We start from the raw sequence: 27,598 nt of genomic DNA, 5'->3' as shown, positions 1-27,598 counted from the left end.
AAATAACGCCAGCAAGTATTCATAGAAAAGGTTAAAGCATTATACAAAATTTTTACAAAGTTTATAAACCTAATATAGTCAAAACGAGCATGTCAAAACCTTTCCAAAATAACCACAGTGATTGAGTTAAAGGCTTTGATGTATAAAATGTTTATGAAGTAAGTATAATTCTGTTGTGTACTTTTTATGTAAGTTACCACTACCAGCCATATACTGTACAGTATTATAATTATTTCTATTCCTAAATTAATATCGTTTATGAGGATATGACATTCAAATACATTATGCTCCTGTTATTTTTATGATCAGCTACCAAAATTCCCATTTAGTTGTAATATTCCATATTGATATTCCATATTTAGCAGATTTAAACATGCACAATAGAGAGATTAAATGAAGCAATGATTTCATTAACAACTAATGCACCACAAGTGCCACCTGTTGATCATCTTTGGCCAGCACATCAAGTACTGAAGTCGCCTGTAGCTCAAATCCCGCAGTACAGGATTTTACTGTGAGTTTTGAATGGCTACATCTGTATGAATTTAATACAGAATTCTGTAAAATGAATTAAAGCATCACAAATGTAAAAAATAAAGACTTCTCCAGAACATGAGGTTTTGTTTTTAATTGTCTCTTTTTATTCTTTATGATCTAATTTTTGCCCTGGGGTGATTCTCGACCAACCAACATTTAAATAGATCGTCTATCTTTCCCGGATAAATCCTTATTTCATATCTCTTTAACACCAGGCAGACAGTTCAATTTTGACTTAATTGGCCTGCAGGAAAGCAACATTTTATGCAAATCTGAAATTAGTTGGAGTAATGAGATACAGATGTGTTCAATTATACAGGTCAAACAAAAAGGATTGTTAAACCATTAAGTTCCAGCAAAGTTGAAGATGTATCCACACTTTGGGAAAAATGGTGGTTAATTATCCCTGAAATACTCCAAATTAAGGTTATGCTGACTTTCTGTAGGCCCGTTTTAATATAATGACTACCAAGATAATTCAACCAAATTCAGCAGGTATTTCCATCTTCTAGAAATACTGCTTTGTTACTGTTGTTGGCTCAATTGATTTTTTTCATGAATTAGTCAGCTTTGAACCTTTAGAACCAGAGTCTACTGGTTTTCAGACCACCTGAATTCTAAATGACAAACATAGGACTTCAATCCTGATCTTTGTGACCCCATTGTTTGTTGCTTTTCATTTTTTTTTCTTGTTTGTTTAGTTGAACATTTAATCATAGCTCCAGATTGGAAGAATGGATCTCTCCTCAATTCAAATAGTGCCCATTGATGTGTAAACAGCAACATGTAACATACTAACGTACTCTAACACTTTATCATTTTTCACTTCTATACTATTTAATCATTTAAATTTAAATTTTAATATTATTGTAGCGCTCTCAGGTTCACGTGGGTATGCGCCCTCGCTGCTGCTGCCTCAGGTCGACCCCCACCACTGGGGACTCGAGTTCGGGCCTCCAGCCTCATTCAACAGGGACCGAGCCAGTTGAGCTAGAGGGAAATCTCCCATCAGATTGATGGCTGTGGTCCCTGCCATTCACAGGAAAGGGCGGTGACGTCACCGTGCTGGTAAGCCGGCTCGCACAACCTGCAATGTCGGCCATATGCATTACATTATTTATTACATTAAAAACAACAAACATAACAAGACCATTTTTCTGCTGCGGTCTTGTGAGAATTAATTCTTTGTAACAGTAAATCAAATCAATTGACAGAATAATAAGCAGTTTGCACATGGATTCAGAGGACACCAAATACATTTATTAATACAGACAATGTGCATGTTAAGACATCAATGTAAGTGCATGAAACTACAGTATCTGTCTAGATACAAAATTGTAGATCATTTACCTGAGGGTTACTAAGACACTGCAATTATCAGGATTAGGAGACATGCAAATACAAGTACAGTTAGTATAACTATGGTTATAGCTCTTTAATTGGTCTTATTTAAATACTCAACATTCAGAAACTCAGACAAAAAAGCTGTTTTGGACAGCAATTGAATTCCTGAGATCAATATTGTTAAAATAATTAATTATGATCATCCAACAACAGTGGATTTGTTATCACCATGCAGAAGGAGAGAGAGACAGCTGACGACGTTTGTTGAAGCAGTGTTCAATCTGTTTTCTGCTGGTCCAATGCCAATCCAGTCATGGTGCAGCACTGAAATTTTAAGGAGAGAGAGAAGATCTGCTATAGCCTTGCGCTAACAGTAGGCTCTCTTCAGCAGGACCTCCCAGCTACCACTGAGCTGAACGAGGATAAAGTTTGTGTATAAGGTTGAATGCTCGGTCAGAGCAAGTCACTGGCAGAGGTGAAACTGGGTGTGCTACTGACGTAGTGGCTACTTCTGAATATTTGGATGATTGGAGAAGAGCAATTTCAGAGGTGCAATGGTTTATAACTGGCAATTATTGGTCATTATTGAGCAGGTGGAATGGGTCTCCACGACATGCAGGTCCCTGATTGAATGGTCATCTTTCAGATGATTGACTGCAATCTGTAACTTAAATTCCAGATAAGCCTATGATTCTCTTCTAGATATCCATGCGCCAGAAGTAGTCATAGGAAGCACTGCTTCTAGGTTGTGAAACTGTTCTGAGAGGTAATGCTTATCAAGAAGCTCATCTCACCTCTATTCCAGCAAGCAAGGATCAATAAGCTATAGTGTGCGAAAGACCAAATAGAGTGGCCTCACTAAAAATAAAATCAGCAGCCACACTTAATTCTGTGGGTTATCAATAAGCACCGCTGCTACACTGATTTGGTGAATTTGTGGATTCATAAACTATATACATAATGCACTGCCAAATTTTTATGTTTATACAGGTCTGAATGCTGATTTTCTGCTCAATTTTGCAAGCCAATATGCATATGAGGGACAGAATTGTAAAGGTGTTCAATCGTGATATACAGTGGATTGGAGAAAATTTCTTAAAGTTACAAGTAGCATCCAAAAGATCTTAATGACTTTGCACATTTTCTCAAAAGTAGTTTGCAGTTTTTATTTTGTACATTGCATTCAGTAGGTTCAAAAGCCTTGAGTTATTTTGACAAGTGGCACCTTGTATTTTCAGCAGGTGATGAAGTTCATTTTCTAAACCATCTGTCCAATCCTGCACAATACTTATCGACTGCTTTTTCACAGCGTTGATTTTATCAGCATGCATGCTCCTAAACTCAAGGACTGCCACAAATACTATACAGATAGTTCTGCTTAATTGATTGATGATACTGTCCTTTGCCACATAAAACACTCTACTGTTAAACATAGTCTTTGCACTTTCACTTGAAATACAGTATATATAATGGCTCCTGAAGGGTTCCATTTGGCAAATCACTCCTTCCTCCAAAAATAAGATATATCAAACTTTCTTACTCATTCCTGTGGCTAGGTTGACACCAGCCAAGACAGCAAAGAATATAAAAGTCAAAGTAAACTCAAAGTGCCCTAAACCCATATCTCTGTGGAACTGGTTTATATCTACCGAACTGTTCTTTGCAGTTTCATTATGTGTTTGTTCACTTGCACTTTCACTGCTAAATTTAATTTCGTAATCAAACACTGAATTACTTTCTGTGTATCTGTCACTATTTTAACTTCTGAAAAAAATAATTTAATTCCACTATTGTAAATATTGTATGTTGATTGCTTCTGTGAAATACCTGCAGACTAAAGAAGCATGTTTTTGTACTCTACAGAATTTTTCAAGAATGTGGCAAGTACAATTGTGCCTTGAAATAGTTTTTTTAGACCTTTTTCTGACACACAGAAGCTTTCTGAAACAGTTCGGTAGATTTGATGAAGATAACTGCCATGATCCTCACCAGGAGGAACAAATTATTTAGAATTGCAATAATGTTGGGAAAGTTCTTTGCTACCCCACATAGTTTTACTTAGAGAGCAACTTGTTTTCTTCCTTCAGTCTGTCTGAAAAGAAAAGCTGCTGAGAAAGAACATATAGATGATTTGCACAGTCAAAAAGGAGGTTTATATTGAAGCACAGTTCTATAGCATTCGCTCCAACTTTATTTAGAGAGTAAGAACTGCAGGACAAGTTGGTTTTTCATTAGTATAAGCTTGTACTCCCTTGACTTTTTCAGACATGTTGACTCCATTGCCAAAACCTTTTCTTCTGCAGTCAGCAATGCTAATGCCCTTCTTTTATAATCTTTATTGCAGCACTCATGAAGTTTCCTGCTTGTTCTGTTTTGCAAAATTAACAGACTCAGCAAAATATCTGCACATTTTATTTTCTTTCCCCTTTTATCATTAAGAATGTACATCAAGTCCATTTTGTTCTCTACATGAAATGTCTGAACTAGCATCACATATCATACAAATAAACAGATTTATTTCTCTCTGTCAGAATCATATTACCACATAATCCACTAAATCTGTTCTAGATTTCCCAGGATAGAAGAATTTGCATTTTTGCCTCCATTTCTTGACTTTGTTTTATCTTTTATGAGTGGTCACTTAAAAGGCAAACATAGTGCGATTTTAATTAACGTTAACAAAATTAATTGCAATTGTGAGCATTGCTAATTGTAGAAATGCATCCTTGAAATACTAAATTTATACTGTATATAGTACCAAAACATACTATAGTATAACTTTGCTCTTTTCTGCTTCACATTGTATAAATCCCACCACCTTTAAAATTGTACTGCAGATCTACTCATTGTCAGACACTATACAGATGTTGAATACTCCTCTCTTACTTGGAAAGTTTTGCCACTTGCCAGCTGCCACTTTGAGCCCCCTATTTGTATTGCATTACCTTTTTTTTCTCCAAATTAGAAAACAGAAAATAAAATGTAAAATAAGAGTTCTCTACTTTTGCACCACATTATTCTTTGGTTCTTTACCTTCTCCTGGTGATTTGGTGATTTCACACCAGATTTGGGGAATGGCAAAGCATTAAAATCTAATTGCATAGCTTTGATACAACCAGATAATATTCTGACTCTCAAAATCACTCTCACTTCTCTCTAGCCATATATCCAAGTCATTTGCGGAAAAAAAGGAGTGTAAATAATTTTTGGGAAAGCTGCTGCTGAGCATTTCTTTATTTTTCTATGAATGAGCAGTGTCATATTCCAATGGAATGCCATGGTCCATGGTGTTAAAAAATCAAAGCCCACCAGCAGCATAATCTCACAAGTAAATTAAGACCTCTGGTAGTTCTGAATCTACTGTAAGTAATATAAGTAACCAAACAGTTAACTATTAACCAGTAAAAGATTACAGATATATTCTTATATTCAGAGGGGCATTTGTTATGCCCCAGAACCTCAAAGAAATTGACACTGAAAAGGGTACAGACTTCATCCACTACTGAAGTGCAGCACCCATTTGGCTGACACATAGCAGCATTTATGCACCCATTACACAGCAGATCAATTGTGGAGATGGTGGGGAGGGTGTCAAAGATGGCGTTAGGAGAACCTGGTTGGACCCTATGCAGGGCTAAGACTGTAGGTAGCTTGTGATTGGCGTCCAAATCCCAAAGGCAAAAGTCGTAGTCAAGTTAGAAGAGCTAGGCTGGGTATCACAAGAGTCAGGTCGAGAGTATCCAAATCCAAAATGGAGATGAGATTAAGTCCCAGCAGAAGGAAAACAAGGTTGAGTAGCCAGAAATCAGGTCAAGTGTAGCACAAGAGAAAGCCAAGGGTTATTCTCAATTGTGAGTGGGGACTGTGCAGAATGAGATGGTATAAACAGGGAAGAGTGTGAGGAATGACAATTGATTAATTAGTGCATGACTGTCTATGATGAGAGGTGCTCGTAGGAATACGGCTCGTGACAGGTGGCTCAGTAGAAACAATGGTAAGCATTGGTGTTTTGCAGTGGTGAGACCCTTGGTTCAATTCCTGACCTGGGGTACAATGTATGGAATATGTATGTTCTTCCTGTGTTCACGTGGGTTTCCACTAGGTGCTCCTGTTTCCTTCCAAAAACATACTGGTAGGATAATTGGCTTCTAGGACAATTGGCTTAGTTATGAATAGTTCAGGTGGGTAGCTGCGTCAGCATGCGTAGGCTGCAAAGGAACAAGTAATAGGTTTATTCCATGCTGAAAAAAAAGAAGAAAGAGAACACAACGTTTTGGCCGTGGAGCCTTCTTCAGGTGTGAGAGAGACAGGGCAGTAGGCAAAGGTAAAGTAGCGGGAGAACAAAGGTTGGGAGGGAGGAGGAGTGAGAGGCGGGAGCGGGGGACAGAAAGAGAGGCCAATCAAGAGGTGTGAAGTCAGAATGGGTGCAGAGAGGTGTGAAATGAAACTTCCAATGAATGGAGAAAATTTAAAAGAACAGTAGTCTATCGTTAAGGGAAGGGAGAATGTGTGATCCTAGCTGCAGAATAATTTTAGTTTCGGTGGTTTTTCTGATGTATGAGTTCGGAAAACCGTCTTTGAGAACACAGACGGAGAGATTATAGTGGTTGTGGCCGTCAGAGGTGAAATGAGAAACAATGGGCTTGGAGAGATCTTTAATCTTCACAGCCCTGACGTGTTCTCTGAAGCAGTCTCCGAGTCTCCTTCCTGTTTCTCCAATGTAGATGGCTGGGCATTTACTGCAAGAGATACAGTAAATAAGGTTGCTGAAGGTACGAGATGCTGTCTGGGTGATCCGGAATTGTCCTGAGGGGCCTTGAATCAGTGTGGTGGTGGCTGTGTACTTGCAGGTGATACAGCGAGCTCTGTTGCAAGGGAAAGTGCCTGGTGTGGATGGTTGTTGTGGGCGGTCAAGGGAGCTGTGAACAAGGAGGTTACGCAGATTAGGCGGTCGGCGATATGAGATGATAGGGCAATCAGAAAAGAGGGCCCCAATGGAGGGATCATCCTGTAGGATGGAAAAGTTGTGGTTAATGGTCCTGGGAATAGGAAGTGTGTTAGGGTGGTAAGGAAGCACCAAAGGAATGCGGTTGTTACGGCGGGGGTTCCTGATCGGGTTGATGGTCCGGGGGTCGTTTTTGGCTCGGGCAAGGGCCCTGTCAATCACACTGCTGGGGTATCCTCTGTTGATGAAAAATGAGTACATTTCGAGGGCTTGGTTCTCGAAGTCGATGTCATCGCTGCATAATCGTCGTAACCTAAGGAACTGTGAAAAAGGAAGAGAGTTTTTAGTGTGGTTGGGGTGAAATGAGCTGTACAGGAGATAGCTGTGTGAATCCAATACACATGTTAGCATAATTGTGTATTGCTTTCTGCCTAGATTATAATAATAAACTTTATTTTATATAGTGTCTTTAAAGATGGCTTCTCAAAGCGCTTTACTGAATGACAACAGCAATAAATAAAAAGAATACGCAAGATAAAACACAATTACAATACACAGGGCAGACCGTGGGTGATGGTACTAAGTAGAATAGGAGCAAAGGGGTAAAGAATGGAACCAGTTAAGTAAGGGCTCTTCTAAAGAAGTCTGGGTTAGAAGGAGGTTAGAGAAGGTGACTCTCTGATATCCTTGGGGAGAGAGTTCCAGAGCTTGGGGGCATAAAAGGAGAAGACCCTGTCACCCATAAAATGTAGACGGTTGAAGGTTTTGCTAGAATCGAATATCACCCCAAGGTTTTTCAATTTAGACTGAAGCTCAAGTACAGAACCATCTACAGATAGGGTTACAGGATTGGATTTACAAAGTCGATGGGGGTGCCAATAAGCATGACTTCAGTCTTGTCACAGTAAAGATGAAGCAAAATTTTGAGTCATTAATATGTCAGAGATGCAATTAGGTTAGATAGAAGATGGCCACATCAGTGTCACGTTTGGTATGGATATATATTTGAGTATCATCAGCATAGAAATGATAGCTGAGGTCATGTGACCTTAAAACCGCACCAAGTGGAAACATGTAAATGCTGAAAAGCAAAGGGCCCAGTATTGAGCCAGTATTGAACACCAGACTTAACAAGACCAATTTCAGACCTATACCCATTAAGAGAGACAATGTGACAGCATTCAGTGAGGTAGGACTTGAACCATTTGAGAGCAGTGTCAGAAACTCCAAACACAGTCTCATGACGGAAAAGTAAGGTGTCACGGTCAACTGTGTCTAAAGTGAGATCAAGAAGGCTGAGTATAGAAAGAGAACCAGAAACAGAAGCCTAGATACTTATCTGATTCTGAAAAAAGCAGAATATAATTAAAATCAAATATTTTCTGATATGTTAATATTCTTAATGCCAACATTTTTTAATGTAACAGGTACAAACACCTCTTTTTCTATTCCATAATTCCAGAAAATGGAAAACAAATCTCACTGTAACATTGCATCTGCTAAGCAATCATCTGTGCTATATGGGACACCTGCAAATTTGATTCAATTTATAATCTTCCTGTCCATACATGTGTAAAGTCAGGAGGATCCTGGGAGTTTGCATGACATTATATTTTAAAAAATCCAAGTGGAATTAAAATGATGGAAAACATAAACTTACGTGTATAGTAATCTTCCACTGAACCCTCTGCATCTATTTTTTTTTTTTTTCATTTGATTCCCCATGTGCAGACAAAGGCCAATTTTTGAATTGCTGTTTAAATTTTATTGTTTTAATATATATACACAGTGGTGTGAAAAAGTTTTCTGATTTCTTATTTTTTTGCATGTTTTTCACACTGAAATGTTTCAGATCATAAAACAAATTGAAATATTAGACAAAGATAACACAAGTAAACACAAAATGCAGTTTTTAAATGAAGGTTTTTATTATTAAGGGAAAAAAATAATCCAAACTTACATGGCCCTGTGTGAAAAAGTGATTGCCCCCTAAACCTAATAACTGGTTGGGCCACCCTTAGCAGCAACAACTGCAGTCAAGCGTTTGAGATAACTGGCAATGAGTCTTTTACAGCGCTGTGGAGGAATTTTGGCCCACTCATCTTTGCAGAATTGTTGTAATTCAGCCACATTGGAGGGTTTTCGAGCCTTAACCGCTTTTTTAAGGTCATGCCACAACATCTCAATCGGATTCAGGTCAGGACTTTGACTAGGCCACTCCAAAGTCTTCATTTTGTTTTTCTTAAACCATTCAGAGGTGGACTTGCTGGTGTGCTTTGGATCATTGTCCTGCTGCAGAACCCAAGTGCGCTTCAGCTTGAGGTCACGAACAGATGGCCGGACATTCTCCTTCAGGATTTTTTGGGAGACAGCAGAATTCATGGTTCCACTTACCACAGTGAGTCTTCCAGATCCTGAAGCAGCAAAACAGCCCCAGACCATCACACTACCACCACCATATTTTACTGTTGGTATGATGTTCCTTTTCTGAAATGCTGTGTTACTTTTACGCCAGATGTACAGTAATGGAACACACCCCTTCCAAAACGTTCAACTTTTGTCTCGTCAGTCCACAGAGTATTTTCCCAAAAGTCTTGGGGATCATCAAGATGTTTTCTGGCAAAACTGAGACAAGCCTTTATGTTCTTTTTGCTCAGCAATGGTTTTCATCTTGGAGCTCTGCCATGCAGACCATTTTTGCCCAGTCTCTTTCTTATGGTGGAGTCATGAACACTGACCTTAACTGAGGCAGGTGAAGCCTGCAGTTCTTTGGATGTTTTTGTGGGGTTTTTTGTGACCTCTTGGATGAGTCGTCGCTGCGCTCTTGGTGTAATTTTGGTCAGCCGGCCACTCCTGGGAAGGTTCACCACTGTTCCATGTTTTCGCTATTTGTGGATAATGGCTCTCACTGTGGTTCGCTGGAGTCCCGAAGCTTTAGAAATGGGTTTATAACCTTTTCCAGACTGATACATCTCAATTACTCTGTTTCTCATTTGTTCCTGAATTTCTTTGGATCAAAGCATGATGTCTAGCTTTTGAGGATCTTTTGGTCTACTTCACTTTGTTACTGCCACTATCTGTTCCTCCAACATCACCTTCAGCAGCAACTTGCTTTTCCTTTCCACTAGGCACAGACATGCTAAGCTTCTGTTTTTTGACAAGACCAAGCTAAAAGGTGGCAACGTTGCTTTGTATTTGTACCCAAGGATTTCTGTTACTGTATCTGTTCATTATATGATATACAGATGCAGCCATTCAAAGTGCGCGGTACACACACGTACCGGAGGTAATTTGCTATGGCGTCGTGCATTGTGACGCACGATGACGCACGGTACCGCGGTACATGATTGGTTGACCGATAGGGGCACTTGTGGTCCGTTGGTCTGTCGTAGAAAGATTTACAGTAAACAGGTATTTTCAAAGTAGGAAGTACAGTACTTACTAGTTTGTACTCGTTAATGTCTTAGCACAAAGCAGAAACTTCTTGTATTTTACGATGACATACAAGTGGAAAGATTACAGATTTTAATCGTCTTTTTTCTGAACCAGGGAAAATCTGATCATGTTTCTCTATAACAATAATAAAAAACTTTATTTTACATATCACCTTTAAAAGTGGCATCACAAAACAATACAGTAGATGTAAACCACAGATTACAAAGTAAATACCCAGACAAACGCAAATGCGTTTTTAATAAGATGCTTTTATTCGTTCATAATCCGACGATCTCAGGAAGACTAATGGGGGTCTGGCTTTTTTTCTGGAAAACCATAACTCTGGTCTTGTCCAGATTGACTGTCAGCGCTCAGGTCTGACAGTGCTGCTCCAGCAGCGCCAGGTTCTGCCACAGCCTCTGTTCTGTGGGCGACAGCAGGACCAGTTCATCTGCAAAGAGCAGGAACTCGATTTCTGTAATTAATGCAGATCAGTAAATCAAGGGACAAAACAGTTATATGCGTTGGTTTAACAGTCCGGGTGTGGCAATGTTTTTTATTATTGTTATAGAGAAACATGATCAGATTTTCCCCGGTTCAGAAAAAAAGATCTGAAGGACTGTACTGTATACTAGTTTGTCACTCTTCTCAACCCCTCTTTGCTAAATGGCTTTTGAATAGAGTCACATGAAGACAGAGGTGAAACAGCCCTACACAGCCCTGTCGCAGTACACGAATATAATTATATCTTATTAATTTCTTGAGATACAGGATTCTTTTAATACAGTCTTTGCTGTGCTCTAGAGGATCCTTGTGATATTTCGAGCTCTGGTTGAATGATAAGTGTTGCAGTTTAAATAATTTTTGTAGTTAGAAATTATGGAACGCTCTGTTAAAAGCAAGGGAGTTTTTATGTCCGTTGCAGTTTTTTTGCAACATGAATATAATTATATCGTTATTAATTTCTTGAGATACGCGATTCCATATTATATTCCCTTTTAATCAAATTCTAAAAGTATGCTTGTTGACTCCGGTATCACGTTAGTTAAAGACTTCAATGCTTAAAATGTTTAGGGAGAAATGGAATACTGGTGTGTATGTTTTCTTTAAAGTATCGAGACCAGCCATATACTGTATGTTTAAGTTCCAAAATTAATATCATTTATGGCCTTCACACGCGTTGCAGTATGCTCCTATTCTTTTTATGCTCAGGCACTAAGATTTCCCTTCAGTGGTAAAATTCCATATAAATATTCAATACTTAAACGGGCACAGTTAAAACATTAAATATACATATACATACTGTATACAGTACAGTTTGCATACGGTAATATGTTTATGTTCCTAAATCAATCTCTTTTATGAGCATGTGAAAGGCATGGTGAATCGATTCTGTAAAAAATTACTGTACTTTGCATGATTGGAAACAAATGCGTGATTGCGAAATGCTGTGATGTTACTTTTACAAAGACAGTCAATGAAAAAAAGAATGTGGACCAGGGCAATACTTTGAGTTTACACTTACAGCTTGTCCAAGGTCATTCATTATTAATACTATTAGTAATATCTTCGTTAAAGACTTTGATAGCTACAGCTCAAACATGAGAGGTTGAGCTTTATTAGCTCCACCTTGCGGAAATTCCGGATACTATTATTTTGCTTGTCGTATTATAGGAGAATTTACGGTAACTAGCGGTATTTACTGGTAACTTGTGGTAGACTGCGTACAGCGTCCCAGAAAATAATGCAGTATCGCCCGCGCATTTTGAATGGCTGCACCTGTATGGCAACAATACAGTACAGTATCTCACCATTTGACTGGTCTGTGACATTGATTGGGGCAAAACAACAATCTATGGCTGTTAATAGATTAACCAAAAAAACAATATGGCGCCGTGAGTGCGGCAGCTTGTTGCAGCAGCTCCGGTTACTTTGTGATTTGTGTGTCCTTTTTGTTACTACCAGTAGTTACATTAGTTTTAGTTTGGAATATATTTTACTTTAGTTTTTGTTTCTGTTTTTTTTCTCTTGGAGTTATGATGGTCTCTGAGCAACGTTTTTAACCGGCATGTACTATGGGCAAACCGGGCTCTTTTGTTTACACCAGAGACCAGCTCTTCATGTTACGTAAGTCATCAATGTTCTCAGGTGAACGATTGGATCTTCTCTGGAGATCCCCAGAGAACTAATACAACAAAGCAGAGGCTCTAAATCCGGAGCACCGTGTCGGGCTAAAAAAAGAAGGTACAGTATAAACCTTCTTTACCCTCCATCATAATGGGGAATGTACGATCTCTTGCCAACAAGATGGAGGAGCTAGCAGCGGTGACGAGGAGCCAGTGGGAATATCGTGAGTCCTCTATTATGTGCTTCACAGAGACTTGTTCGAACAAACTGGCTCCCGACGTTAATGCTACAATAGAGGGTTTTCAGATGGCGTGTGTGGATCGGAAAATCAAGGAGACCGGTAAAAAGAGAGGAGGAGGGCTGGCAGTGTTTGTGAATAACAGAATCAAAGTAACTTTAATCATATTACCGTAAAAGAACAGCTCTGCACCCCGGACATTGAGCTACTAGCAGTTAGCCTCTGCCGACGCAGTCTCAGCGCGTGACATTATACACACTGTTACAGCTGGACTACAAACTCCTCACCCACAAGCTATGTTCTTGATAACTGGTGATTTTAATCATGTTTCGTTCTCCTCTACTCTGCCTTCTTTTAGTCATTGTTAAATGCCCTACTAGAGATAACAAGACTGGACTTGCTGTATGCTTATGTCAAGAATGCCTACAGCTCCCCATCACCCCCCCCCCCCCCTTGGCAGATCTGACCACAACCTTGTTCATCACCTATCTCTGTACAAGCCTCTTGTCCTACAGCAACCAGTAACCACCAGGACAGTGAGGAGATGGTCAGCTGAGGCTAATGATGCACTGATGGACTGTTTTGAAACAACGGACTGGGAGTTACTCTGTGAGCCTTATGGAGATGACATTGATGGTCTTACCCGTTGCATCATTGACTACATAAACTTCTGTGTTGACAGTGCAGTGCCCACCAGGAAAGTATGCTGCTTCTCCAATAATAAACCCTGGGTCACCAGTGATCTGAAGGCCGTCCAAAATAGGAAAAAGAGGGCTTTTCCAGCAGGTGACAAGAGGAGCTGAGGCGAGTGCAGAAAGAGTTGAAGGTGAGAGTTAGGGAAAGCAAGGTGATTTATGGGAGGAAAATGGACAGGCTGATGGAGAGCAGTGTGAGAGAAGTGTGGAATGACATGAGGAAGATCTCCGGATACAAGTTATCCGGTGGCCAACAGAGTGAAGTAGGCCTGGAGAGGGCCAATGAGCTGAATCTTTTCTTTAACAGATTTGATACAGGGTCCACTGTCCATTCACCTCACAGGCCTTCACCCCAGACACCCTCTTCATGTCCTCAGTCACCCCATCATGTCATCCCTCCTACTCTTACTCCATTTTCCCCTGCCCTCCTCGGCCTATCCATCACAGCTGACCAGGTCAGAAGGGAGTTGAGGAGACTCCATGCAGGGAAGGCAGCGGGTCCTGATGGTATCAGCTCCAGTGTGCTGATCTGTACGGACCAACTGGGTTCAGTGCTGCAGTACATCTTCAACCTCAGCCTGAGATTAGAAAGGGTTCTGGTGCTCTGGAAGACATCTTGCCTGGTGCCATTACCTAAAAAGAGGCACCCTAAAGTCTTGAATGACTACAGACCAGTGGCACTGACATCACACCTAATGAAAACTCTGGAAAGGCTTGTACTGGACCACCTCAGAACCCTGGTGAGTACAGCACTGGACCCCCTGCAGTTTGCCTACCAGTCACGCTTGGGAGTGGAGGATGCAGTCATCTATCTGCTACACAGAGCTAACTCTCACCTGGAGAAGAAGCATTGTGAGAGTTATGTTCTTTGACTTCTCCAGTGCCTTTAACACCATCCATCCACCTTTACTGAGTGATAAGCTAAGGGCGGTGCAGGTGACACTCCCCTGGTGTCCTGGATTATAGACTGCAGGCCACAGTATGTGCCACAGTATCTGACCTGCAGGCCACAGTATGTGCTGCTACAGAGCTGTGTGTCTGAACAGGTTGTTAGCAGTACTGGGGCTCCTCAGGGAACTGTCCTTGCTTCATTCCTGTTCACCTTTTACACTTCTGACTTCTGGTACAACTCTGAGGCATGTCACCCGCAGAAGTTTTCAGATGACTCTGCAATTGTGGGGTGTATTAGAGAGGGGAGGGGGGAGGAGGAATATAGGAGCTTGATTACCAACTTTGTGAAGTGGTATCATATTACCCATTTTCACCTTATCACAAGCAAGACTAAAGAAATGGTCTTGGACTTCCAAAGGAATAAGTCTCCGCTGAACCCTGTTTCCATCCAGTGTGAGGACATAGAGGTGCTGCAGACCTACAAGTACTTAGGGGTACACCTGGATGATAAGATGGAGTGGTCTGGTAACACTGACGCCCGATACAAGAAAGGTCAGAGCCAACTATTTTCTTAGTAGGCACAGGTCCTTTGGTGTGTGTGGAACATTGCTACACATTTTTTATGAATCGGTGGTGGCCGCAGCCATCTTCTACGCTGTTATGTGCTGGGGCAGCAGCATCATAAAAAGAGATGCAAATAGGCTCAATAAACTTATCAAGAAGGCTCTGCGTTGGGGCTGAGCCTTGACCCCCTGGAGGTGGCGGCTGAGAGGAGAATGCTGACCAAACTCACAGCCATTTAAAAAAAAAATGTATTTTGTATAACTTTTCATCTATTCTGATGTCTGTTTTTGCTTGTCTTGGTCTGGACTGCTGTAACACATCAATTTCCCTACAGGATCAATAAAGCCTTACCTATCTTAACTTCAGTCTTGCAAAATACTTTGTCTTCCTAGTGTTAAAAAATGTTACAAGTTAATTAATATACATAATCAATAGTAACCATGTTGGTAAAAGAGATCCTTGTATGATTTTTCTCAATCTAGTTTTTCTTTCTCATTTTCTGTTAATATAATTATGACTCCATATGTACTAAAAAGTAAAAAGTGGAAAATAAATCTGAAGCATTTGTATTTCTTGGCATATTGTTCCTTGTAGAGACAAAAATACAAATATTTAAATACATGTAAAGTACTTCAAAAGTGACAATATGAATTACTGCCATATTCTTTCTTGATTTGTCCATTCCCTTTCATCTAACATCCCACACCACTCACTTAATGGATATAAACATTTGTTGATAACACAGAATTCACAAAATGAACTACAGTAGCATGGCAAAACATGTTACAACTGAAACAAAATGTAACTTACATACTATACTTCAAAAGGAAAGAAGCCAAAAAGAATCTGTGAACACTGTAGTGCCATGGGGGTAGTTGACACCGCATTGGGCATGGTCAGTTTCCCACTCTCCCGTCACATCCCTTTATAAGATCTTTATCTTACACACACTCTCTAACGAGAGTGGTGATCACACTAACCCCCTCATTAGGGTAAGATGATACATGACTCTACATTCCATTACTTCTGGGCCCTTTAACTTTGGAGTCAAGTTCACCAAGTTAATCCTGTTGTCCTCACTGCTAGGAACCTCCCAAACCCCAACACGGAGCCTCCTGCTCCTTCTCCATTAGGTCACACACAACCAGTGCCTCAGACTCTCACATCCGCCTCCAGCCCTGACGTCCTCTTCCCGACGCCACCAGGTTGGATTACAAAAACACTACCTACATCACAGAGTCTCTTCCGCACTACACACCATGCCGAGACCCAACACACTGTCCCTCTCTAACACACTCACAACCTTTCTGGTGTCTCAAGCTCACGGACTTAGGTTGTGAAATCACAGCTGCCAGCACACCTCACTGTGCCCTGCCTCCACTGTACTCTCATAGAGGGTGTAGCTACAGATGCAGCCATTCAAAATGCGCGGGCGATACCGCATTATTTTCCGGTACGCTGTACGCAGTCTACCGCGAGCTACCGGTAAATACCGCGAGTTACCGGGAAATTCTCCTATAATACGACAAGCAAAGTAAGAGTATCCGGAATTTCCGCAAGGTGGAGCTAATAAAGCTCAACCTCTCATGTTTGAGCTGTGGCCATCAGTCTTTAACGAAGATATTACTAATAGTATTAATAATGAATGACCTTGGACAAGCTGTAAGTGTAAACTCAAAGTATTGCCCTGGTCAACATTCTTTTTTTCATTGACCGTCTTTGTAAAAGTAACACCACAGCATTTCGCAATCACGCATTTGTTTCCAATCATCCAAAGTACAGTAATTTTTGAGAATCGATTCACCATGCCTTTCACATGCTCATAAAAGAGATTGATTTAGGAACATAAACATGTTACCGTATGCAAACTGTACTGTATACAGTATGTATATGTATATTTAATGTCTTAACTGTGCCCGTTTAAGTATTGAATATTCATATCTAATTTTACCACTGAAGGGAAATCTTAGTAGCTGAGCATAAAAAGAATAGGAGCATACTGCAACGCGTGTGAAGGCCATAAACAATATTAATTTTGGAACATAAACATACAGTATATGGCTGGTCTCGGTACTTTAAAGAAAACATACACGAAACATGGTTTCATTATGACCAGAATCGGTCTTGAGATATTTTTAACTTGATTTACAGTATTTGAGAGGTATGTCTTAACACCGATACTACAGTGCGTAAATACTGCTCACGTATATGTTTCTAGGTTTATATTATGCATTTCATATGGTCAAATTACTTTTGAGCAACTAATAAGAAGCGCGAAACAGTATGTGTTTTAGTTTCGTTTTGTGCTGGGACTCTGCTTTTAACAATGTCGCCGTGGATTGATTACAGATATCAAGAATATACGTAATTTTTTAAATGTTGTAGTTCGTCTTGTAAAAATGTTACGAGTACATCATCTATCAACAATTACACAGGTTCTGTTTCCATATTGTGGATTTTGGTTACGTAATATTATTTTCTAGATTTCACGTTGTGAATATATGATTTGGGCAAACAGAGCCGCAAAGAAGTACATTATGGGTTGTTGTTTTTTTCTTGCAGTTTTATCTAGGACAAGCGATGCTTAAACCTTTGTCTGATTCTTGTGAAACTATCCACATGACAGTTACAGTACCTAGGAGTTGACTTCAGTGATGTCACTGATGGGATGTTTCTAAAAATCCATCCTCTGTAAAACGTCTTCTCTAGTTGTCCTGCATATGTATTCGCTAATGAAGCTGTGTGTTCTGAGCCTGGATCTCTACATTTCTGTATGAACCAGCTTAGAGGGCTAAAGACAGCTTGTGTTTAAACTGAGTGTAAGGTAATTTATGCTTCTAAAGTCATGGTCAGCATTTATTATTGTACTGTGCTGTAAACTTGTTCTGTGCCTAGTCACATTAATTTATAGAGTTTTTATAGCGTTGTCAAATCTGGTGATGCTGTGTGTTAGTTTCCTGACTCCCATGTCACATGGTCTGTGATTGAATCCCATGGAACTATGACTTTATTTTTTAACAAACATTTCTTTGAAAAAATGAAACGTTTCCCTTGTTCAGAGATTAAATAAAACCTCACTCACACCAAACAAATTTATATTTCTAAATATCACAACATGATCGAATTTAAGTCTTTTTAATAACAATGAATAGTCACCTATGCGTTACAAAATAAATATTTATATTGATTTGAATCGCGTTTTGATTTAAATCGTAAACGCGTGTTTAAAAGCGATATACTGTATAAAAGCGCTGATTCTTATGGAGTGTGTTCCGCCGGGGATTCAAAAAATTTATTTTTTTTAATCGCGTATCTAAGGAAAATTGCAGTATAACTTTGTTCATGCACAAACAGTGGCATGTTACATTATAATTTGGGTGTCTCCTCTTGCCAGAAAGCTCTAAATTGCAATGTAAATTGCAAAAGTGCACTTGGAATCTGTCCAAGCCCTCATTATCATTCATCAGATGATCATTCATCTCTAAATAAACTTTATTTTATATAGCGTTTTAAGCCAATAGGTAATTAGATTGCTCATAAACCTAATCACTTTTTCTACATAAACACAACGTGATTGCTCTCTGAAAATGCTTTTCCTTTATATTTAGGCTCAGATTTCAACTATAGATCGTATTATTATAAACTTTCTTGGAAAAATGTATTTAATGTAAACCATGTTTGCTATTAATTCATTTAGGGCTAAAATACGTTCATTGTCTTCCAATCAAGTCGAGTTGACATTGGAAGCTTGCCACTCCCGGACTGTTAAACCAACGCATTAGCATGTAAAAGCGATTCTATTGAGGAGCCCAGTTACCAGTTAACACTGTACTTCCTACTTTGAAAATACCTGTGAAACCGGTTTAATTCGTCACAGCCAGCACTCCGGCAGAGAGGGGGTTGTACTCGTAAAGTAGAAGCAGGCGAGATTTCCAGCGAAAGACACCTCCCCCTCCCTCAAAAACCCAGTAAGCAGGAATGCTTTAAGTTGAAAATCGAGGTGGATTTTGAAGATGATAAAGAGGATAAACTGGGATGGGAGGAGGGTTTGGTTTGCATAAGGGGCGGGGTTATGATAATTGGAGGAATTTGCGAGAGTATAATGGTTTGATATATTTGATTTTGTATTGTGGTCATTATCTATGTTTTTGGTTGGTATTATGTTTATATGGTTGTTATTATGGTTATTAATAATACGATCTATAGTTGAAATCTGAACCTAAATAAAAAGAAAAAGCAAGTGATTAGGTTTATGAGCAATCTAATTACTTATTCGTTTAAAACGCTATATAAAATAAAGTTTATTATTAATTTGCTAGACAGAGTGGTGAACATTATTATGCATAAGACAAAGATAACGAAATCTGTGTACGCTGTAAGGTTTTTACTTCTTAAACTTTTAAAATACACATTTCGAAAAGAAAGAAATCCTCTTCCTGGTACAGTACTGTATGTATAGCAAACCAGCACGTCTTTTTTCTCCAATCAGAGGGGTGTCAGATGGTGTCAGCCAATCACCATTCTGAAGCCCTACCATAATCTCTGGTATGGGGAGACCCCAGAATTCTGTCCCATAGTTTAGACAGATGATAGATACTTTTATTGATCCCATAAGGGAAATAAAGTAAATCATTTTCATTTTAGGAAATTATTAAACGCTCGGTTAAAAGCAAAGGAGATTGTCTGTTATAGTGGACATAAAAACAAGAGTTCGCTGGCTATATATCCTAGAAGACACAGACCGGCGCCAGACCGGTAAAATGCCTGATGAACTAGGGATTGGACAGTTTCCAAGTGCTTGTACAATCGATGGAAATGTTCAAATAAATGTGCAAAAGAAATAAACAAAATAATCATTTATTTCTTTATCATATTGGCTAGCTAATGTCCTCTCTTTGCTAGTTAGTGGCTGTGTTTCTGCATTGGGTAGCAACGGGTGACTGTTCTCAGGCGGAAGATGTAAACAGCTTAATTTTCGTGTTAAATAATTTTTAAAAATTAAAATTCATTCTATACAGCAATCACATATTTGGGTACTGTTTCATAAAACTTTCATGCTTAAAATGTTTAGGGAAAAATGGAAGACTGGTGTGTATTTTTTCTTTAAACTATCAAGACCAGCCATACACAGTACAGTTTATGTACATAAAGTTATGTTTATGTTCCTAAATTAATATCGTTTATGACCTTCAGATGCGTTATGCTCCTCTTCTCTTTATGCTCAGCTACTAAAATTTCCCTTTAGTAGTAAAATTCCATATAAATATTCAAAACTAAGTGGATTAAAATGTGCACAGTAAAGACATTAAATGATTTAATCTTTTCACTACCAACCAATGCACCACAAGTGCCCCTGTCGTGCATTTTGGCCAGCCAATCACTTACCGCAGTGCCCTCCAGTGCCCTGCGGGTAGGTTACTGTACCGCGGGTTTTTACCGCGCATTTTGAATGGCTGCATCTGTAGATAGACCCCACTCACCATCTTGATAAGGTATTGCCAGGGGGTCCCTCTACCACACAGCCTACTCTGGTCCACCCACACTAACTTACTAATCAAATCACAACTCACTCACACAGCAGACACAACAGCCCTGCTCTCACACCCTAGCAAGATGCTGTCCCTTTAAGTCTTTCGATGATCTCATAAAGCTCCGTTTCTTCCATCAGTCTCCTTGCAGACTGACGTTTCTGCTCTTTTCCTTGCAGGCTATTACTCACAATCCCCTCCGGAATTGTCATTCTTCTCTACCCCCTCACGGGGTTACTACAGCAGCAAATCAAGTCTTTGCACACTCATACACGGCGTAACGAACTTCTAACATCGCCCCGACTAGTAGCGTCTCACACCCTCTACTGTCATACTGCAGCCCAGCTCTCTCTCACAGCAAAGCCTCCGCATTATCTTCTCACCACTCCAGCGACAGCAAGACTAAGGGCCTACTGCATCCTCCTCCCTCTTAAACCACTTCTACACCTGTCATTCATTCAGTTATGCACGTCAGGTGTGGCTTCCATGGCAACAAATCTTCCTTAATCCGGGGCTCCGCCCCCCACACCAGACACTCCCTGTGTTGCACCGCAACACAAAAAAATGATTTGCAAACCAAATGCTGCTGTGTCTTTAAGCCCTGAGAATTTAATATAGGTGTCTAATATATTGTAATTATAATTATAATTACATTATACTGATATATTGTAAGACCTAGACTTCACAATTACAACTATAAATCTACCACACGGATATTAGCGTAATGTCTGTCAACACACATGAGCCACTATTTTACCAGTTTTCAAATGAATTGACAACTGAAAAAATATAACCCTGCCTTAATTAATGAATATCTTAGAAATAAATGTGAGACACGTGTGAAGTGGCACGCAAACTCTCAAGTCCAATTAACACACGTTTTAGTTCTGTCTTCCTAGTTCTATTATATGTTCTAATATAATGTAAGGTCAATCTCTGAATATTTGTTCACAACACTTGTTTTTGTTTTATATTATTATGCATTAAACGACATTAAGCATTTTAGTGATCCTATTGCATTTTGAGGACTTAGTGTATGCTTAAACAGAGCTCACTAGTTTCCGTGCAGCAGGCAGACTGAAAATAAGACTGCGCTAAAATATACAGTGGAAACTTTAAAGAGGGCAAACTGGCCACACAAGTTGAAACTATAATATTATAGGCAGACATCAATAATTATGTTAGCTTAGTTATCAGCTTTTTATTTCAGTATTTCAAGTAATAAACTAAATAATAAATTCATTTTTTATCAACAATAAGTAGAGAAATGTCCAAAACAAATTTCCATGTATATCTTAATATTTTTCAACTAGTTCAAGTGTAGAGAACCAGTGCTCTGTATGTTAATTTCACCTTTGATCATCTGGGAGATGAGCTTATCACGTAGATTAGAATTTAGGACACATAATGGAGAAACCGCAAGTCAGAAACCACAGCAAGGAAAAGAAAATCTTAAGTGTCACATCCGCAAGGATTTATTCTCCCTATTATCCTGAATTAAAGCCATTTCTGTCCAAAGCTCCCTTTTTAGCAAAGGTTAATGGATTTCTCAGCCTCCTTCGTTGCAATGTGAGGGAAACGCAGGGAAGAAGTAGGTGAGACACATTGTGTTGTCAAAAGGCCTTCTTGTCAAGGATAACTGCCATTGCACCTTCATTTCCTCACTTGCATGCTATTATCTGTTCATAAGAAATAATGACCGACTTTTCTTCATGCAGAGTTGACAGTTTCAAAAGGAAGAAATTATTTGATCTAATCTGCATGGAATGTCCAAACATTTTTTTCTATTTTTTTCAATAACATGTAGTAACACAACAGATACAAAGCCTTCCACTGTTTTTATTCCATTTAATAGCAGTGTTCTTAATATTTCTTTGTCTGAAACACTCCTTTATATACTCTAGGTATATATGTAATATACAGTACAACTTTATTAGTGGTGTCTTTGCCACATTAGGGTGACTTTTTCTAAAAGAACTAGGCTTTTCCACATTCAGTAATGCTTATGAACAACAAGTACTGTATAATTTGAGTTGTAAACTGGCCTAAAATGGACATGATGGAGTACTAGATAATTTCACATAACAATCATTCCATTTTGTAAACAAATTAAACAAACAAGTGTCAACACGATTAAATTATACTTTTAATGAATTATTTTAAGTCTGAGTTAGAGTTAATGTTTTTCCCAAATGTATACATTTATTCATGTTATGGGTATGTTTATGTAATGGGCTTTGTACTAACCAAACCCTTCATGCAGTAAAAGCACAGCCGTCTTTGAAACTTTGAAGCAAAACATGGCATTTGTCATTCTACAATACTGTATGTTCCATAAATATGAAAGTTTCTGACACTGAACCTTTTTTCATTCAAAAAACATGATCAATATACATGTGTGGAATTAATATTTTCAATATAGCATGTATGAGAACTTTTTAAAACAAAAAAGCCGTTATGTCATTCTTTTCCAAAAATTTAAATACATTTAATTTATAACAGGACTAGAGTGAAGCAGAGCAGGCTGTATTTTTGTGCCTCAGAAATTATCTTGCACTCTTCCATTTATAGGCAAATAACCAAAACACCTGTAGCTGCAAGTTTGCAAAAGAATACAATCAAATTCATGATTCTGACAGCTAGACAGATACAATAACCTATAATAGGAAAAAAGTGATGTTGAAAGATTAGAAAATAATTATTTGCCTGTTCTTTGTCCTTGTTTTTCAGCTGGGTTAATCGGGGTGTTATGAGAGTTTAATGTGAGACTTCCTTGTCAAACATTGGCTGGCCTGATTTATTCTAACTGTGAGTGAACCTGACAGGCAGAGAGGCAGGGAAGAGTTCACTGCTTACTCAGCATTTACTTACAAGGACACTGCCCAGATCTTCCTGATTCCAAATCACACTTTATTTGATGCTTATAAAAAACTGAACTTATGATATACCTTTATTGGGCCAAATATTAGCAACCCTGACAAGAAAGAACACATCCACAGTCAGTTTTTTAGAATATATGCTGTGGTTTGTTAAGGCTTAGTTTTGTTTTTAGAACTGGAAAAAAACTGCTTTACAGGAGCTGTTATCAAGTGGAAACATCTGGACAATTGTCTACTAACAATTAAAAACTAACTTCAATAAGAAACTAAACAAACATATAATTACAAGAGTTTCAAACTAGATTTTATAATATATATATACAAAAATGATTAAAATTCCAAAATAATATCACAATATTAACCTGTACTTGTGCTTGGCTTTACATTTTCTATTTTGTATGTTTTCTTATAGGTTAAGATGCTTGAACCAGGAAGACAGGGGAATAGAAAAATTGATTTAAATAGCTCCCTGCTACAGTATGTTTCTGACTCTTTGTTAGAGTAGTTGTTTCCAAGCAGCTTTACTTCCCTGTGCAACTCTCTCCTATTCTATATGTTTCAGTTCATGTAATGTGTACTTCCTGCCCACCCATCCACACCTATTTTCTGCATCTTACTTATACAGAATATAACATGTACACATATGTCCAGTATGGACAGCACGGTTGAACAGTAGTTATCATTGCTAACTCACAGTAATGGGGCCTTGAGTCCAATTCCAGATATGGAGAGCTTCTGAATCTCTGTGGACTTTGTAAGTTCTCCCTGTTTTCATGTGGGTTTACTCCGGTTTCCTCACTCAGGCCAAAGCATTACTTGTAGGTTGTCTTCTGAAAAAGAATTATCCCCAGTGTAAGTGTGTGCTTGTCTGTCTATGTGTCCAGAGTGTACCCTGAATTGCACCCATTGTTTACCAACATACTGTAGGTTCCAGCAGTTGGAAATAAAAAAAAATGAAGTAAACTATTGAATGTCATCTAGTTTGCTAAAGTTCTGTTAAAATAATTGCTTTGTATGATGATTTAGAAGAATCTAAGGCACACAATGTATATGTTGTTTTTATATATTTCTATGAACATAAATAAGTGAAACTGTACAAAACCTTATATTTGTAATAATACACATAGGAAAATTTTCAGGAACTGTGTGTACAGTATTTAGCCCAAGGAGCCATGTATGGTAATACCATGGTTATCCTATGATGAATACTAGCAAGAGATGGGTATTCTTTGGTCTGGAATGTCTCAGCAAGTGTTGCAGACCACTTTAGATGTAAAACAATATTAGCAGTGCACTGATAAGATGCTGCAATACCAATTATAATCTCAGTATTAGGTCACTTTCAGAACTTTTATGTGTAATAAAGAGAAATGGATCAAGATCATGCACCTCTGTAATTGTCTTCAGACAGCAGCTGCAAAGGCCAGAACCCACCAATGTGATACTGTCACTCAGGAATAGATGCCTTACTGTGACTTACTGTGATGTTATGAGATTTTATAAGAGCCAATATGTAGATTTAAGAGATTTGAATGTTCAAAGTGTAAGCTCTGTTTTAAAAATGCTTCATCCATTTTGTAGTTTTTTTATCATGTAGTACCTTTTATACTTCGACAATACACAATTTTTCCATTCCAGGACAATTTATTTGTATTTTGTTATATATATTGGGACAATTCTAAAGAACTCTATGGAACTGCAGAAGTAAACATTCATATCCTGTATCTATATTCCATATTGGTGGAATGTAAGAGTGAACAAAGTACCTAACCATGAACACTCAGCGTGTGTAATAATTAATTCCAGGCAGAAAAGTGAAAAGCAAAAAAGAAATGCACACAATATTAGTATTAGAGCTTTTTAAGTGTATGGCAGAGAAAGAGAAATACGAGGAAAATGGGTCAGGTGGATAAGATGAAAGAAAATGTGAGAATAGTCAGGGGTAGGTGAAAGGAGTTCTGAAGAAATCTGAGCGAGAAATTCCAGAAGAAATATAAAAGACAGCAGTCTAAATCATGGGTCAGCAACCTGCTGCACATGTGCCATTATTGACACATAAAGGGATTATTAATGCAATGGATGCAGTGTGTGATATAAAAGACTTTTAAATTAAGTTAAACAAATGATAAAAACTATGCTTGACTGTTCTGTAATTCTCTACAGTCTGTTACCCAAAGAAAGTTATTTAGCTTAGGAAAAATGAATGATTTATTTACTGCATTATTTTTAGCAAGGCTAGCCTATTGTTTTTACAGGAGAGTTTGCAACCTGAACCGCTAACAACATTTTTCACACTTTGGACAAAATGGTGGTTGCTAAGGAAGCAATGTTAGATGTTCACTCAGCCCTTTTGGAGAGGTGAATATGGATTTGTTCAGCATAAGACCCTGCTGTGGGTGCTCTATGTTATGAGAACATCATTTGTCGCGCTTTAAGTGTCCAATGACATTTTCACACAACACGACAAACACTTCAAGGATGAGGCAGACAAAGCTGAGTCTATCAAACTTATCTGTGTCTGTTAGACACATAAGTGAAATGGTCAAGTTGGTAGCTGTGTTGGGTGTGGCACTCGAAGAAGGGTCCACAGCCGAAACTTTGTTTCTTTTCTTCTCTTTTCAGCATGGAATAAACCTACTTGTTCCTTTGCATTTTCAGAGGGGATTATCAAGTATTATGATTGGTAATGGGCAATCGGAAATTTGGAGTCAAGAGTGTTGCTCTTGATGAGTGTGTGGACATAAATGACCGATTGCAGTTAGTAATTTTTTCAAGACACTGTGACTCAGATGGAATTTGAGAAAAGATGTGCCACCTAAAACCTATATGTGACAACTACAAGGGGGAGATATAGCTAAGATGTTTATTAATCATTTTGAGAAAAGAGGAATTGACATTAAGAAAATATTTATATGATATCAGGCAGTGCCCCTGCTATGGTCAGGAAACAGAGGGATCTGTAAAGATCTTTGTGGATGTCATTAGCCAACCCAATGGTACATTTTCATTGTATTATTCATTAAGAAAATCTTAGTGCCAAGATTTTGAATTATGAGCTTTACAGTGTGATAACTCCAGTGGTGAAAATAGAGATTTTTCCTGTTGCTTGATCTGCCTTGATGCACAAGGAGTTTCAAAATCTGCTGCAGGTGATGGACAGTGGTACCTGAAGTGTCAAGCTATGAGCCTGAAATTGGAGAACCAGCAAGGGACAGCAAGGGTAAAGATCACACCAAGTGGTAAGATGTGTATATAGCAATTTATTTTTTTTAATATTGTTATGTTTTAATATCTATATTTATAAATCAAAATATAAGTAGAGCTATTCTTGACATTAAGAATATCAATAGCACACAAATCCATAAACAGAAGTGCATGAGCTAACTAATTTGACTTTTGTTGTGAATTGTTGCTTTTTATATATATATATTATTTATTTTTTTACATTTTCACTACAAACCTCTAAACTTGTATATTTTTATTTTTCCTCCAAATATCATGAACCAAGAAAGCAGTAATGACAACCAAAGCAAAGTACTATGTCTGTTGAAGTCTGTGATTTCACTTATGGAACCAGAAAGTTTAACATAAGCAGTGGGACTTGGGGGTGGAAGCCTACAGCATGCCATTAGCTTTGCTGCCTGCATTGTATAAACAGCAAAGAACTCCCAGAACACAGTCATACTCATGTTGTAGCTCTCATGATCAATGAAACAATTTTCAGAATTAAGGAAAAAAACTTAGAAGCAATCTTTTCAGGAGCTGTATGTGCTTCGAGACTAGCTGAGCACGGAGATGAAAGGCGTGTATGGAGATGAGGCCATGAAATAGATCCTGGAGTGTCCTCTTTGATCTTGCAGCAAATAGCAACCCAAAGCAAGAAGGCTTCTTCCTTGCAAACAATTTAATTCAGATCACTAGAGCTGGAAAAAACAATTTCCAAGAAATTTCTTGAACCCTACTAATTTATTTCTTACCCTCAGTTTTCCTTTTCTTTTTTTTTAAAGGTAGTACTGAAGTGCCTGTCTCTTTTTTTTTTTTTTTTTCTGATATATGCAAGGCTATTTATTTATTTTCTGCTAAAGGACACTAGTGGGTGGAAATTATATGTACCACAGATGGTCCCCTTTTCATTTTCGTCAGACATTTTAACATCTACCTGCAAAACTGGAATGAAGACAGGTGTAGACATTAAATAATTAGTTTCCCTTTAGAACATACCTTCCACAGCTCATCCAAATCAGTCTTGTACATGTAATGTATATATTCTTTAACATTACATATGCATAAGAACATATATATGTAAAGATATACATGTACAAGTTACCAACATGAAACTCCAAAACTGTCCAATTCTATTTTCCCATGCATTCATTTTAAATGGATGCTTCTGACTCAAGATGTAGCCGACAATG

Source organism: Lepisosteus oculatus, chromosome 2 (genome assembly GCF_040954835.1).
Source record: "Lepisosteus oculatus isolate fLepOcu1 chromosome 2, fLepOcu1.hap2, whole genome shotgun sequence".
Lineage (NCBI taxonomy): Eukaryota > Metazoa > Chordata > Actinopteri > Semionotiformes > Lepisosteidae > Lepisosteus > Lepisosteus oculatus.
This window is presented reverse-complemented; position numbering follows the sequence as displayed.